This window comes from Centropristis striata, chromosome 1 (assembly GCF_030273125.1).
Source record: "Centropristis striata isolate RG_2023a ecotype Rhode Island chromosome 1, C.striata_1.0, whole genome shotgun sequence".
Taxonomy (NCBI): Eukaryota; Metazoa; Chordata; class Actinopteri; order Perciformes; family Serranidae; genus Centropristis; species Centropristis striata.
Window position 1 is genome coordinate 39182 of NC_081517.1, and position 17187 is coordinate 56368.

The following is a 17187-nucleotide window of genomic DNA, read 5'->3' on the forward strand; positions in this document are numbered from 1 at the left end:
TGGGATGAACACCATCTCTCCTAATAAGACCAGGTCTCCTCCAGAAAGTTTGCCAATGATTAACGAAGCCCACGTTGTTTGCTGGACACCACCTCGACAACCAGCGCTGGAGCGATGAAATGCGGCTACACATATCATCGCTGGTCAAATTTGGCAGGGGACCAGAGAAAACTACGGAGTCCGACATTGGTTTGGCATATGCACACACCGATTCCACATTAATTTTTGTGACCTCCGATTGACGTAACCGGGTGTCATTACTGCCGACGTGAATAACCACTTTACTGTATTTACGTTTATCCTTAGCCAGCAGTTTCAAAAAGGATTCAATGTCGCCGGCTCTGGTCCCCGGGATGCACTTAACTATGGTGCCTGGTTTCGCTAACTTCACGTTCCGAAGAATGGAGTCGCCAATGATCAGAGTTGGCTTCTCAGTAGGTGTGTTACTGAGTGAGGAGAATCTGTTGGAGACGTGAAGCGGTTGGTGGTTAACCATCGTGGGCCTCGGCTTCTGACTATTCCCCCATCGGACATTCACCCAGCCGCCCGGCCGCTCGGGAGGTGTCGGGGAATGGCTAGCTACGCTATGTCGGCTCGCACCAGCTAAGGGCGACTGGCTAACTGCTGCAGTTAACTTTACCGAATTGGTTTCCATGGTGCGGAGCCGCACTTCTAGTTCACTAAAGGCTGATTTCCACCGGGCGCGTGACTGCAGCGTCACGTCAGCGTTGCGTATGCCGTTGCAAATAGGTAACACTCTAATCAATGAGAGCATTTCCACCGGGCGCGTAGCGTAACGTTACTGCAGCGTCGCGTCAGCGTCTCTACGCGAGCATTAGGTAGGACTTCTATTTCTCCGCGAGACGCTGCCAAATCGCGTGAATCTCAACAGAGCAGATCGCACCAGACAGGAAGTCCGACTCAGAATCAGCGTAAAACACTTCCGCCCCTTTCAAAATAAAACACAATACGCAGTTCATGCAGCCTAAAACTACTTCACATCAACATTATGTTATGACCGGGGCACCAGATCAGCAATAAATCAATCAATCAATCAATCAATCAACCAAAGGGTCTCAGAGGATCGGCGCCACGGACGACAAGAGACTGATTGTTGAAGTGGAACATCATACAATCATTTATGACATAACATATTGTTTTTATAAGGATAGATGGTCAGATCAACATATCTTTCACCTCAGAGAAGCAAAGTAAGTTGGTTTTTGTTGTTGTTGTTTACTTTATACACACAGTTTATCCATAGACTGTATAAATAGAGTTTAAAGTTTATCACGGGATCTTGCGGTCTCCCGTATGGTCAGGATTATCGCGTGATCTCGTTATCTCGCGTGTATACAGCCGCCTCGCTAAGCTGACGTGCTGCTGCTGTAACGCGTCCGGTGTGAATTGACAGACGCAGCAAAAACGCTGTGGAGACGTGCTGCTGCTGTAATGCGTCAGGTGGAAATCCCCAGTAAGCCTCGCCTCCAACACAGCTAAAGCACTACACTTATTACAAGTACCATTATCATTAAAGGAGGCTAAGCAGTAACTAAACATTTGACACACCGGGCAAGAGAGAGCAGGAGAGTGAGGGGGAGAAGACATGGTTAGCAGCTAGGCTAGGTAGCTAACACAACTGAGTAGTATCAGACAGATAAGATTAGCGACAAAGTCGCTACAAGGAGCAGATAGATACGGGTGCTTAAGTAAAACTAGCGTATGTATAAATGAAGCGGACAGGTATCCGTTATAATGTGTAACTTTTAACAGAGTTAACTGGATTTAGCAAGAGCAGCAAACAAGCACAGCACTACACTACGAGCACACACAGAAACACCAGAAGTGACACAATACGCTCACCTTAGCACGTCACCACTACACACTATGCTCATTCACCCATTCACACACACATTCATACTGGCTGAGGCTACCAGGGCACACTGGTGCCACCTGTCACCATTGGGAATTCATTCACACACCGATGAATGCAGCATCGGGAGAAATTTGGGGTTCAGTATCTTGCTCAAGGGTGTAGGCTGCCATGGTCGGGGATCGAACCACCAACCTTCCAATCAGAAGACAGCCTCCCTACCGAATAAATTATATGCACCTTTATTCGTCCATCCATCCATCCATCCATTTTCCTCCGCTTATCCGGGGCCGGGTCAAGGGGGCAGCAGGCTAAGCAGGGCATTCCAGACGTCTCTCTCCCAGCCACAACGTCCAGCTCCTCCTGGGGGACCCCGAGGCGTTCCCAGGCCAGGAGAGAGATATAATCCCTCCACCGTGTTCTGGGTCTTCCCCGGGGCCTCCTACCAGTTGGACGTGCCCGGAACACCTCTAACGGGAGGCGCCCGGGAGGATCCTTACCAGATGCCCAAATCACCTCAGCTGACTCCTTTCGACGCGAAGGAGCAGCGGCTCTACTCCGAGCTCCCTCTGGATGTCTGAGCTCCTCCCCCTATCTCTAAGGCTGAGCCCAGCCACCCTACGGAGGAAGCTCATTTCAGCCGCTTGTATCCGTGATCTCATTCTCTCAGTCACTACCCAAAGCTCATGACCATAGGTGAGGGTTGGAACATAGATGGACTGGAAAATCCATTCTACCCTCACTTGTGAACAAGACCCTGAGATACTTGAACTTCTTCGCATGAGGCAGCACCTCTCTCACCACCCAGAGGGGGCTGTCCACCGCTTTCCGGCTTGGAGGTGCTGACTCTCATCCCAACCGCTTTGCATTCGGCTACAAACCGCCCCAGTGAGTGCTGCAGGTCCTGGTCTGATGAAGCCAAAAGAACCACATCATCTGCAAAAAGCAGAGATGCAATTCTTAGGTCACCAAACCCAATCTCTTCCTCCCCCAGGCTGTGCCTTGAGATCCTGTCCATGAAAATCACAAACAGAATCGGAGACAAGGGGCAACCCTGGCGGAGGCCAACACCCACTGGGAACGTGTTTGACGTGCCGAGTATGCGGACACAGCTCTCACTTTGGTTATATAGGGACTGGATAGCTCGTAGCAACGAGCCCGGTACCCCATATTCCCACAGTACCCCCCACAAGACTCCCCGGGGGACATGGTCGTAGGCCTTCTCCAAGTCCACAAAACACATATAGACTGGATGAGCAAACTCCCATGACCCCTCCAGAAGTCTTGCAAGGGTAAAGAGCTGGTCCGTTTGTAGGGTAAATAATGTGGTGGGAGCTAGCTAGTATCTCTTTATGAGGCTCTCTCGAGGGACTACGTAGCTATTTGTATGACAAATTGTGATTAAATAATGTAAACCTGAGTGATCTATATGATGTTATATGTATAATCAAAATGCTGCAGAGATTTAACTAAGATGTGGAAAAGTACTGGAAGACAGGAGAAGTAAAATAAGGCCTAGATAAGAATGTTAAGTTTGTGCCAGAAAAAACCCCTGTGATCTTTCGCCAGAGATGCTTATTACTGTGCTTGCCCCGGAGAGCTGATAAGAGCAAGGTTTCCCAGCTGGGCAAGAAGCAGCATTAACAGTGCTAAAAACAAGCAGCAGATAATGAGTGAGAAGCCCCTAGGAGGAGAAATCTAAAGAATCAACAAATATTATTGGTGGAAAGGTCATAATGAATATTTATGATAGGATGGACATATGTGTGTGAATTCTCTATAAAACCTCATGTAAGTTTCATTTCGAGTTAGAGAGCTTATGGACTGCACCTTGTGTGTATTATATTTGTTCTCTCCACTTTTTATCGATAATAAAGTGTTGTCACAACATCTTGGACTCCTGCTTGAAGATTTTTGAGACCTGTTAGAGAGTTTTTTTGAGCTGTTTTCCAACTGGGCTTTTGAATAACTGTTAAAGATAGAGAAGTAATTTTTTCCAATTGGACTCCTTTCAAGACTGATTTATGAGCTATTTGACCTACAACTTGGACCAGCAAATTACACGACACGTTGTTCCACGGCCAGGACGGAAGCTGCATTGTTCTTCCTGAATCTGAGGTTCGACAATCGGCCTGAGCCTCCTTTCCAGCACCCTGGAGTAGACTTTTCCGGGGAGGCTGAGAAGTGTGATTCCACGGTAATTGGAACACACCCTCCGGTCCCCCTTTTTAAAAATGGGACTGCCACGCGACACTGAAGAGGCGTGTCAACCATGACAGCCCAACAGTGTCCAAAGCCTTCAGCATCTCAGGGCGAATCTCATCCAACCCTGGCGCCTTGCCGCCGGGTAGCTTTTTGACTACCTCGGCGACCTCTGCCAGGGATACTGATGAGTCTTCCCCTGAGTCTTCAGACTCTGCCTCATCCACAGAGGATTAAGGAGTTCCTCAAAGTGCTCTTTCCACCGTCTGACGACATCCACAGGTCGGGTCAGCAGGTCTCCGCCCCAGCTGAACACAGCTTGGGCCAAGCCCTGCTTTCCCTTCCTGAGACGCCCGACGGTTTTCCAGAACCTCTTTGAGGCCGACCGAAAGTCCTCCTCCATGGCCTCCCCGAATTCCTCCCATACTCGAGTTTTTGCTTCAGCGACTGCCACAGCTGCAGCCCTTCTGGCCGAACGGGACCTGTCTGCTGCTTCTGGAGACCCCCCAGCTAGCCAAGACCGAAAGGCCTCCTTCTTCAGCTTGACAGCCTCCCTCACCGCTAGTGTCCACCAGCGGGTTCTTGGTTTGCCGCCACGACAGGCACAGACGGCCTTCAGGCCACAGCTCCTACCAGCACCCGGGATGCTGAAGAAATTCTTCCGGAGGTGTGAGTTGAAGACCCTGCAGACAGGGGCCTCCGCTAGACGTTCCCAGTTCACCCTCACTACACGTTTGGGTTTGCCAGGTCTGTCCAGCAGCCTCCCCCACCACCTGATCCAACTCACCACCAGGTGGTGATCAGTTGACAGCTCTGCTCCTCTCTTCACCCAAGTGTCCAGAACATGCGGCCGCAGATCTGAAGATACGATAATGAAATCAATCATAGGTCTTTGGCCTAGAGTGCTCTGGTACCAAGTACACTTATGAGCAACTCTATGTTCGAACATGGTGTTTGTTATGGACAGTCCGTGACTAGCACAGAAGTCCAATAACAAAACACCACTCAGGTTCAGAACGGGCAGGCCGTTCCTCCCAATCACCCCCCTCCAGGTACCATCATCGTTACCCACATGAGCGTTGAAGTCTCCCAGAAGAACTATAGAGTCTCCAGGCGGTACCCCTTCCAGGACACCACCCAGAGACTCCAAGAAGGCCGGGTACTCCGAACTGCTGTTCGGTGCATAAGCACAGACAACAGTCAGAGACCTTCTCCTCGCGACTTGCAGCCGCAATGAGGCGACCCTCTCGTTCCTCGGGGAGAACTCCAACACAGTGGCGCTCAGTCGGGGGCTTGTGAGTATCCCCACACCCGCCTGGCGCCTCTCACCCTGGGCAACTCCGGAAAAGGAGAGAGTCCAGCCTCTCTCCAGGAGTTTGGTTCCAGAGCCCAGGCTATGTGTGGAGGTGAGCCCAACTATTTCTAGTTGGTAACGCTCCACCTCCCGCACAAGCTCAGGCTCCTTCCCCGCCAGCAAGGTGACGTTCCACGTCCCTAGAGCTAGCCGATGGAGCCGGGGGTCAGCACGCCTAGGTGCCTTCGCCTGCTGCCCGACTCACACTGCACCCGACCCCTATGCCCTACTCTGCGGGGGGTGGGCCCACAGGTCGGCGACCTTTATTCATATATAGGGTATATGCAGGAATTCTGAATTTAATTTCAAGACATTTAGGAGTTTTTAAAGACTTTCTGAAATTAAAGTAAAAGCTTGTCTTCTTTTTTAGGGACAGAGCACTGACTCAGTCAGTGAGGGACCTATTGTATCCACAAGGATTCTTTTTCTTATTTTATCACTTTGGAGGGAAAAATGAGGTGCTTGGGCTACTCGAAAACAAACTAAATTTGGCACAGTTGTCGGGCTTGAAATCAGCCTCATACTACAAACTTCATCTGATTTACATGACATTTTCAATGTCTGAAACTACCGCAGTTCCTGCCGGCGACCGAACAGCTCCCTGACGTGCTTTGGGTTATTATTATTATTTTTATTACAGTAGGCTGATGAGAACTATGTCTATTTCTTCCAATGGTCATATCATGTTTACATCTTACCTCCAAACAAGTGCAATATCTCACGTGTATATGGACCATATTTATTTTTCACTGCTGCAATTCAAAGTGTGCACCTTATGTCTGTTTGTATATTATTTGTATATTATTATTATTATTTCTGAGACATTGTCTCTCGCACTGACTTGGTGGTGTTTATTAATCTCATTGTACCCAGGTACAGTGACAATAAAAGTGATTCTGATTCTGATTCTAATGGGCATGTATTAGTCATCATCACATACAACTGTAAACAGTAGCTTACAGTCCACACACAGTCATACTAGTGCACTTTATGTTTTACATTTTTATTGAAAATAATACTGCACTGACACTTTTTTTTTTTTTTTTGTACTAACACTTTATTTTTACATTTTTGATTGACTGAGTGCTGCTCAGTTGGTAGAGCACCTGCCCCATGTGTTGAGGCTATAGTTCTCACTGCCATTTCCTGTCTCTTTCAACTCTCCTGTGAAAAGGCCAAAAGGCCTTTTTTCTCTATTTGCTGAGTTTGTTGATTTTTTAAAAAACTTTATTGAAGGTTTGGACAAATAAACTCAACTTATCATGAAAGCCACAGGTATAAGCTCTCAAATACTTTTTGAATTTCATTTATATCTGCTACAGAGGCTGAAAAATCTATTATTTAGTAGGCGTTGACACTTCTGTTGAATTTCCAGAAAAACTTCAGGTTTTAGGGGGTTATTTTAAAATCGCCCATAGGTTCTCCAGGCATTTTCCAGGCGTTTTAGGCCTAAATGGGTTAACTGCAGGGTTCCTCAAGGGTCCCTTCTCGGCCCACTGTTGTTTTCGATATCTATGCTCAGTCAGATAATTCAAAACCAGTGTCTCCCATTACACAACTCCCACTCCTCTAGTCCAATAACCCCAGAACTCCCTTCACCAACTCAAGCAGGTGCATTATGCTGCTTTTACAACAATTACTTTTAGCACTGTTGGTGGTTTTACATGAACTTGAAATGCCCCCTTTCTTAATGCTGCAGTTGTTATGAATGGATCTGATTTGCATGTTTTATTCTTCAAAGTTTCTATGATTACTCCAATGATCTGTAACCATTTTAAACAATAAGTACAAATAAGGCAAAATGAAACGATTTCAAAGTTACTCTTTATTTCCTTGATTTTCATTGCGGCTCACAGTTAAAGAGTTGGTATTGCTGAACCATCTCATCCATGCCCAGACAGGTAAGTCTGTGTTCCTCAGTTCTACACTCAGCTTCAGTGGGCCAGTACTCGATCCAGGTTCTCTCACCAAACACATACTGATACCTGAGGAGGTTGAAGATTTGTTAGCTCGTCATGTGATCGGCTATCTAAAAAAACATACTGTGAAACTGTACATTTAATGACTCTTAATAGCAACAGAAACACAACAACTAGAGAATAGTAAGACTTGATTTAGTCATATAAAGCAAGCAGTGAAACAGTAGAAATGTTTAACACACACATTCACATGAAAAATTAACTTACGAGAGGTTTTTGTCATCTCTATGAATATCTTTGGATGAACCCATGATAAGGTAGGTTTTGCCCATCGTCAGATCTAAAGACTCCCTGCAGTACGGAAAACTAAGGAATGTGCGCAGTTGATTCAGAGGAGCCACATCATAGGTTCCTGTAGTTCAAATATAGGAAAACATAGAAAAGGCAATTACATTTCTCCTCCTGAAGCCTATTTTCCAATGAATTGGTGCGTGTAATGCAGTGTATCACCGTCCTATTTACGCGGTCAAAGCCAGGGGGCGCATAATTAGGCTAATGTTGGTAATACTTTCACTTTCACAAGAAGAAGACTTTGAGCAGGATTCGGAGCGCGGCAGCGAATGAATGGGAGACAGATGGATGGCCAAAGACCTCAAGTAAGTTCATTGCTAAATGTTGCTACAACTCAAAACACTCGTACTTATCAACATATATAGCGGGCCTTTGTCGGCACTAGGGACAGCAACTCATTATGAATGAAGTGACGTCAGTGGGGGTTCCCTTCAGCTCGCGCATCATTATGTGTGCCGACCTGCCGCTGGTACGATCATACGTTGCCAGTTATTGTACTTTCGTTGTACATGTTACAATGAAGGCCCGCTATATATGTTGATAAGTACGAGTGTCAAAATGATTACTGTACTGTTATTGAAACTACTGTATATGGTCGATGTGTTTTGAGTTGTAGCAACATTTAGCAATGAACTTACTTGAGCTTACCCATTCATTCGCTGCCGCGCTCCGAATCCTGCTCAAAGTTCTTCTTGTGAAAGTATTACCAACATTAGCCTAATTACGCGCTCCCTGGCTTTGACCGCGTAAATAGGACGGTGATACACTGCATTACACGCACCAATGTTATCCTCAAATCATTATCATCATCATAGCGTATTTTTCATTAAACTTTTTTAAATCACGTAGCCAAGTCTATTTACCCATCATCTCTTGTTAAACGTTTCAATAAGAGAAGCAGCTGGTTACACGGATTGTATTACTGTTACATTAATTTATTAATTAAAATGTAAATCATAATAAGACATGCAGCAAGAGTGCAGCGGACGGGATGCGAACCGGCGTCCCATGGTTTAAAATGCAACAGATGGTAGCGTCCTTCACCACTGGACTATCGTGACACCACTGCACTGGTGAAAAGAAATATATATACATATATATATATATATATATATATATATATATATATATAAATAGTAATTAAGAAAAAAAATATATATATATAATCTAAACTACGATAACTCTTTTTAGGACTACTTAAGATGAATTCTACATTGCTGCGTCTTAAATAGGTGACGATTCAAATAGCTGGCTAACATGGTAAATTGGTGTATTTTCAGAGAGAAGCAGTTTTACAAACTGACCATATACCCGCCCCGACGGAGCGCTCAAAAAGGCGAGGGAACGCACCTAAGACCAGGAAACACTCTAGCTGTCTCCCTATTGGCTGGTGAAACACACTAGTTAAAGCGCAGGGCGGGACATCGTTCAGTCTGAGCAGACACCTCAACCTGAGAGGACGTGCGTGTTCTGAGTCCGAGCACAAAAGTTTTGAGAGCGCAGAGTTGAGATCTGAGCGCGTAGACTTTAGATTTGAGCGAGCACAGGACATATTTGAGTGCGGGCAAAATGTTTGTGTCCAAGAAGAAGAAATGTGAGCACAAGCATGTGATTTTTAAGTGCACGCACACATTTTGAAAGAAAGCAGCAGAAATCTGAGTGCGAACGCAAAATGTGAGCATGAGGAGAACAAATCTGAGCACGAGAAAGAAATTATGCTCTCAAACTGAAAATCTACGCTCTTGAATAAAGATAGGATAATTCTTCCATAGATCTCTGGTTTGGGACAGACCCTGGATGACCAATTGTTTGTGTTTGGTCCCAGATACTCTGTTGCACAGCGCAGGTCAGTAGTTTTGATTAATTTCTTGCTGGGCCAGGCTAAATTGAGCATTTGGCTCACAAGGAGGAATAAAAAAAAGGGAACAGGATCCACCAACATTGAGCAAATGCTAAAGGGCTTAGTGGCTGCACGTATTAAAATAGAGTTTGTGTATTATAAAACGGTGTCAGAAGTAGAAGAGTTTATTTCTATTTGGGGTATTGGAGGTGTTTTGTGCAGTATTTCGCTGGAATCACTCATCCTCAGTTTCTAAAAATAGAAAATAAAAAAATGGGTATGTGTGTATATGTATGTAAGTGTGGGTGTGTATATATATGTATGATATATATGTATGTATATGTGGTGTATGTTTGTGTGATATATATATATGTATATATCTAGTATATACATGTATGTGTGATATATGTATATATGTGTGTGTGTGTGTGTGAGTATCTGTATGGGTATACATATGTATCTATTTTATTTTATTTATTTCTTTGGTTGTTTTTTTTGTGGAGTGATAAGGGCATATCTCTAATTTCCTTGCATTTGTTTTTGTGATTATAAAATTGGACCAATAAAGGGTTTGTTAAAGGTCAAAGGTCTCCTCCTCTCCTCTCCTCTCCTCTCCTCTCCTCTCCTTACCTCTCCTCTCCTCTGTTTCCGTTTCCGGTGAGTGTGAGCGTGAGTGGTGGCGGTGGTGGTGGACGTGTGAGTGGCGGAGCGTTTGAATGGTGTTTCTGTCCCTGTACTGGTGAAGTTTCACTGTTTTCTTCTAACGAATTTGCATGATCAGGTAAGCTTTATCATTATTTGTAACCTAGTGTTGCCAAGTGTATAGTTGTTGTTTGGTGTTTTTTGGGAGGAATGGCGTCCGCCGAGACGCCACCTCCGTCTATCCGACAGGGTGTGCGGATAGTCCCACCGGATAACAGTGTTTCCGTGGAGGAGGTGTTGTTAGCTGTAGGTGAGCAGGTCGGTCATGACAAGTTGTTATATGCATCAAGAATGAATAAAGCTGTGGTGGTGTTTGTGGAGGATGTGCCTTTGGTGTACAAACTGATAGAGAGTGGAGTGTTTCTGAGGGACGTTTACACGCAAGTGTCCCCGCTGTCAGTTCCCTCCACGCGGCTCACCGTATCCGGTGTTCCGCCGTTTATTCCAAACGAGCTGTTGGAGACAGAGCTGCGCAGGTTTGGAAAACTGGCCAGCGGATTTAAAACTGTTAGTTTGGGATGTAAAGATCCCAAACTAAAGCATGTGAAGTCTCTGAAGCGGCAGGTTTTTATGTTCCTGGAATCGCCCACACAGACTCTTGACGTTTCATTCAGGGTAAGGTTTAGCGACAGTTTTTACATGGTGTATGCCAGCTCCGGGCAAATGAAGTGTTTTGAGTGTGGTGATGTGGGGCATAAACGGTTCGCCTGTCCGCACCAGCAGCAGGGCGAGGCTCGCGCACCGGCCGGCTCTGCGAGCGCGGAGGAGGCGGCTAGCGAGGCTAACGGCTCCGTGGCTAAGAGCTCCGAGGCTAATGGCTCTACGGCTGACGGGTCCGCGGCTGAGGGCTCTGCGGCTGACGGGTCCGCGGCTGAGGGCTCTGCGGCTGACGGGTCCGCGGCTGAGGGCTCTGCGGCTGGCGGATCCGCGGCTAACGGGTCCGCGGCTGAGGGCTCCGCGGCTGGCGGATCCGCGGCTAACGGGTCCGCGGCTGAGGGCTCCGCGGCTGAGGGCACCCGCGGCTGGCACCGGGGCCGGGGGTGCGGCGGCGGCCCGCGTGGACATGGGAGATGGGGTTTCTGATGCACAAACAGAAAAAAACGAAAAACGATGCCAACCAGAGCAGCAACAGTCTTCTGTAGCTGAAGAACACCTGAGTGCCCCCCAACTTGCAGCCACTGATATAACATCGCAGGCTATTAATGATGAGCAGGGAGCTTCCACTAGTGGTGCAGGAAGGAGTCACACTGTGGGCAGTGAGGAAGGGCAGGGAGTGATGTTCAGCCAGGCATCAGAGGATATGGAATATGATACAGAGTCTGACACTGTTTCAGTAGCTGAATCAGTGAGCAAGAACACAGACCTTTATTCCCTAGAGGACATTAATCAGTTTCTAGATGAAACTTTCAAAAAATCTGTCAAGGTAGGTGATTATTTTGGAGACACCGATAAGTTTATTAGATCAGTAGATACACTGAAGAGGCTGGTAGGTTTTGATCTGCTAGATGAGAAGAAACGCTTCAGACTTAAAAAACACATCACGACATTGAGAAAAGCCACAAAAGGCAGAACTGTCCGAAGAACTAAAAGGTAAGCTAACATGACCATGCATCCCACGGTGTTCTCCTTTTTCGATTGTTCTCTCCTTGTTTTTTCTTGTCTGCTTCTTCTTCCTGACTTTCCTATGAGGAGCCTTAAAATAGGAACCCTTAATATTAATGGAGGGAGAGACAGACAGAAAAGGGCTTTAATATCTGAAGTCTCCACACAAAAAAAAGTTGATGTCCTGTTTTTGCAGGAGACACACAGTAGCCCCTCAGATGAGTTGGACTGGCTGTCATGGTGGGAGGGTCCTTGTGTTTTAAGCCATGGTACCAATGTCAGTGCAGGGGTGGCAGTGTTGTTTTGTAAAGCTGTTGATATTAAAATTCTGTCCTTTACTGAAGTGGTGAAGGGACGGCTGCTGTTAGTGAAGGCAGAGATTGACAATTCTGTTTTTTACCTAGTAAACATTTACGCACCAAATCAGGGTAGGGACAGAGTCGCCTTTTTCTCCCTTCTAAAAAATGAACTTTTAAAGTACAGTCAGGACCAGCTGATCTTGGCTGGTGATTTTAACTGCACTGTTGACTTCAGCAAGGACAGAATAGGAGAGGAACCACATCCACTCTCATCTGTAAGCCTAAAAAACATCATTACACATTTAGATCTGGTAGATGCATGGAGGGTTAAACATCCACAGTCCACACAGTATACATGGGTTAGGGTCAGCAATAATAGGGTAAGTGCAGGAAGACTGGATCATATCTACATTTCAAAAAGTCTCAGCTCCAGAGTAACACACAGCACCATCACTCCAGTTGGATTTACGGATCACCACCTTGTCATTATGGATTTAATAACTTCACCTGCAGAAAGAGTCAAATCATACTGGTCTAAAACTATTGCAAACTATTGCACAGACAGTGCTTTCTGTCAGAGTTTTGGTCTCTTCTGGGACCACTGGAGAACCAAAAAAGAAGATTTTGGCTCTCTGAAACTGTGGTGGGAGGTTGGCAAGACACAGATTCGTGTGTTTTGTCAGCAGTACACCTCCCACTCCACTGCCAGGTTCAAAGCAGCAGTCAAGGAGCTGGAAACCAGCATTCATAAAATCGAGGCGGGTCTACACAGGACCTCTGATCCTGCTACTGGTCAGCTGCTGCAGGAGAAGAGGCTGGAGCTGAGCTCTTTCCTGCAGGAGAAAGTCAAGGGAGCTATGGTACGATCTCGCTTCCTGCAACTAAAGGATATGGACGTCCCGACTTCTTTTTTCTTCAATCTTGAAAGATCGGTGGCTCAGAGGAAGCATATGACCTGCCTTCAGCTTCCAGGAGGCAGAACAACAACCAGCCCGGGTGAGATGAGGAGCCACGCTATGCAGTTTTACACTGACCTCTTTGGAGCAGGGCAGTGCAACTTGGAGTGTCGTGGGGAGCTGCTGGAGGGTCTTCCTCAGCTCAGCCCGGGAGAGAAAGCCTCTCTCGACTGTGAGCTGACACTGGAGGAGCTCACTGTCGCGGTGAACCAGATGGCATCAGGGCGGGCACCTGGGATAGATGGTCTCTCTGCAGATTTCTTTCAGCAGTTCTGGAAATACATTGGGCCTGACCTGCATGGTGTGTTTTTGGAGTGTTTCAGGTCAGGGTCCCTTCCAGTCTCCTGTCAGCGGGCAGTACTTTCTTTGCTGCCCAAGAAAGGAGACCTGGCCTTATTGAAAAACTGGAGGCCAGTAGCTCTATTATGTACAGACTATAAATTGTTATCCAGAGCTCTGTCTAACAGGCTTAAGGACTTTCTGGGAATTATTGTTAATTCTGACCAGAATTATTGCGTGCCGGACAGAACAATAATGGACAATGTTTTCCTCTTGCGTGATGTCATTGATGTGTGTAAATTGTATAATGTTGACTGTGGTGTGGTTTCCCTGGATCAGGAGAAAGCTTTTGACAGGGTTGATCACTCGTATTTGTTTGCTGCACTGAGGGCTTTTGGTTTTGGTGATGGTTTTGTGTCTTGGGTTGGTGTTTTGTACAGTGGGGCTCAGTGCATGATAAAGATGGGGGCGGGGCTGAGCCGACCTATCCCTGTGCAGCGAGGGATCAGACAGGGTTGTCCTATTTCAGGACAACTCTATAGTTTAACCATTGAGCCCTTGTTGTGCAGGTTGAGGGGTCGACTCAGTGGTCTCCCATTGCCTGAGTCTCCTGGTTTATATCCTGCTCCAACTGTTTCTGCTTATGCAGATGATTTATATGTTTTTGTTTCCTGTGAGAGGGATGTCCAGGCCTTACAGGATACTCTGTCTCTGTATGAAAGGGCAACGTCTGCAAAGGTGAACTGGGCGAAGAGTGAAGCCCTGCTGCTTGGACAGTGGAGAGACCGGGCAGTGCCCAGTCTGCCTGGAGGGCTTGAGTGGGGGAGGGAAGGACTCAAAGTGCTCAGAGTCTTTTTGGGCACTGAAAACTTTGAGCTCAAGAATTGGGAGGGAGTGAAGGAGAAAGTGTGTGCTCGGTTGTCTAAATGGAAATGGTTGCTGCCGCAGTTGTCATATAGGGGAAGAGTTCTGGTTTCAAATAACTTAATCGCCTCGACTCTTTGGCACAAACTTATGGCCCTGACACCACCAACAGGCTTGGTGGACCATATCCAGAGAGCCATTCTGGATTTCTTTTGGTCCGGCAAACACTGGATTCGGGCGGCAGCCCTTTACCTGCCAGTGGCTGAAGGAGGACAGGGCCTGGTCAACATCCAGGCAAAGATCGCCGCTTTTAGAATAAGGACTGCACAGAGACTACTCTATGACTGTGGCCCAAGCTGGTTTAACACCGCTCGACTGCTGCTGAGGAGAGCTGGCCGTCTTGGTTATTTTAAACAACTTTTCCTTATACAGCAGGACGAAGTGGATTTAACTGGTCTGACGCCGTTTTACAGCTCTGTTCTCCAGGCATGGCAGATTTTCCATTTCAGACGTGTTCCAAATGAGATCCTAGGCATGTGGCTGTTCGAGGAACCTCTGCTCTTCAACAGATTCATCGAGACCCAAACACTGCAGTCTGCGAGCCTGCGTACCAACTTCAGGCTGGCTGGCTGCACCAAACTGGGGCATCTGATGAAGATGACCGCAGCAACCTTGGACGCCCCGAGAGCCAGCAGCAGGATTACTTCATCCAGGCTGATTCATCGAGTGGTGGAGGAGTGCTGCTCTGCCACAGTCAGCAAGAGGTTTTTTAAGGAACCAGTCTCTGTGTGGACAGTGGTTTGAGGACAGTGAGTACAGTTTCCCCTCCCTGTCTATCACCCCAGCTGTGGGGGAGTGGCAGGAGGGTGGAGGTCAGCTACTGTCCTTTAAAACGCTGCAGCTGGACACGTTTCAGGATGCAGGAAAGAAGGCAGTCTACCTAACTTGTGTTAAAATCCTGAACCTGCGTTCTCTGGCAGGCATGAAAGAGTCGAGGTGGACTGGTTTTTTTGGTCCAGGCTTTTCTCCGAAAGGCAGCTGGCGGTCCCTGTACAAGTTGCCTGTTGAAAAGCGGGCAGCAGACCTCCAGTGGAGGGTTGTGCATGGGTTAATAGCTACAAACAGATACAGAGCACACCTTGATCCGGAGCTGGGGGAGGGGTGTCTTTTCTGTGCTCAGACTGAGACCCTGGAACATTTATTTGTAAATTGTTGTCGGCTTACAGGATTGTTTGAACTTTTGAAAAAGTGGTTTCTGGGTCTTGGTGAGTGTTTTTCTTTTGACTTGTTTGTTTTTGGCCCAAAATACAGTGCCAAGAAAAAGACTGTGCACACTCTGATGAACTTCTTATCTGCCTCTGCTAAGTTAGCAATTTGGCTAACGCGCAGGAACCGGACTCAGGGATCCGGCAGTGTGGACTTGGTGCTGGTTTTTGGAGGACTGGTTAAGGCCAGACTGAGGGTGGAGCACACCTATTATAAAATGATGAACAATGTGCAGGCCTTCAGTCACACTTGGGCTGTGAGGGAGGTTTTATGCTCTGTGGGTGGAGGTGGAGAGCTTATTATTAACTTTTGATTTTTGGTTATTGGAACACACATATGGTTTTGAATCCTAAGTTGTTGTTGTTGTTGTTTTTGTTTTGTTTTATTTTATTTTAATTTGTCTTTTTGAGTGATGGCGTAACAGTGATCTGGTTTCTCCTCCAAATGATTTAATAAAGGGACTTTGAAAACCAAACCTCCCCTCCTCCTCTCCTCTCCTCTCCTCTCCTCTCCTCCTCTCCTCTCCTCCTCCTCTCCTCTCCTCTCCTCTCCTCTCCTCTCCTCCTCCTCTCCTCTCCTCTCCTCTCCTCTCCTCTCCCAGGCTGACAGCCTATGTTGCCAAGGTGTTTTCCATGACCAACAAGCTGGTGGCGGTGCAAAGCACAGACATCTGTGAAGCAATCAAGTTTCTAATACTCTACGCACAGCAACCTGATGGCTCATTTATAGAGATTGGACGTGTTTACAGTAGTGCAATGCGTGTATGTATACTTATTTCATTTATATAAGCTATGGTGTGAAAACAATTACATGTCATTTATTATCATCTTATACGAATAAAAATATGTATGTGTGTGTGCGTGTGTGCTTATGTAGGGTGATGTGCAAGGCAGAGATTCGGATGCTTCCATGACAGCCTTCTGCCTCATTGCCATGCAGGAGGCACGCTCAATATGTGCTGCCATTGTTAATGTGAGTACCTCATCTGCATACAATGTTTTCTCGTTTTCCCTCACTTGTTTTATTTCTTCATGTACTGACTGCTGATGATAAAAACAAAGCTTCAACTACTATGAAGCATCTGACAGTTTGCAAAGTTAGTTAAGTCATAAAGGAGGGGATAGTCCAGTCTCAGCCCTCGCCTTAGGATCAAATGTTACAACATTCCTGAACAGAAGTGGATAACTGGCAAAGAGGGATGACTGTTATTTGACTCTTCTTCAATAATTCTCCCTCCTTCATCTTTTCCTGCTGTCCAGAGCCTACCAGGCAGCATCAACAAAGCAGTGAACTATCTGGAGAGACGTCTGCCAGACCTCACCTACTCATATGCTGTGACAATGACATCGTATGCACTGGCAAATGAAAACAAACTGAACAAGGAGATCCTCAACAAGTTTATTTCCCCAGGTGCTGCCACACTCAATTATATATATATATAGAAAACTAAACACCCTGATGACCTACACAACTACCAATCTCTTCTTGCTGCCTTCTCATCTTTAATCTCAGCCGAAAAAAGCTCTTTCTATCAGACCAAAATCCAATCCTCATTCTCCAACCCCAAGAAGCTCTACTCCATCTTTACAAACCTCCTGGTCCCTCCAACTCCCCCTCCTACCTCCTCCCTCCTACCAACCCACTTTGTCAACCATTTCCTGAAGAAGATTGAGGACATAC

At 46.6% G+C, this 17187-nt stretch overlaps 1 long non-coding RNA gene and 1 pseudogene across 1 annotated transcript; one reads left to right on the top strand and one right to left on the bottom strand.

Annotated features, from left to right (window-relative positions):
* Positions 1 to 7235: 7235 nt before the first annotated feature.
* On the bottom strand, positions 7236 to 7828 carry LOC131972032 (uncharacterized). The gene is made up of 2 exons (XR_009394426.1): positions 7616 to 7828; positions 7236 to 7414 (listed from the first exon to the last, which is right to left on the bottom strand). It is a non-coding gene; the product is annotated as an uncharacterized LOC131972032 (long non-coding RNA).
* Positions 7829 to 10297: 2469 nt separating this feature from the next.
* LOC131979456 (complement C3-like) overlaps positions 10298 to 17187 on the top strand; it is a 54074-nt pseudogene continuing 47184 nt past the window's right edge.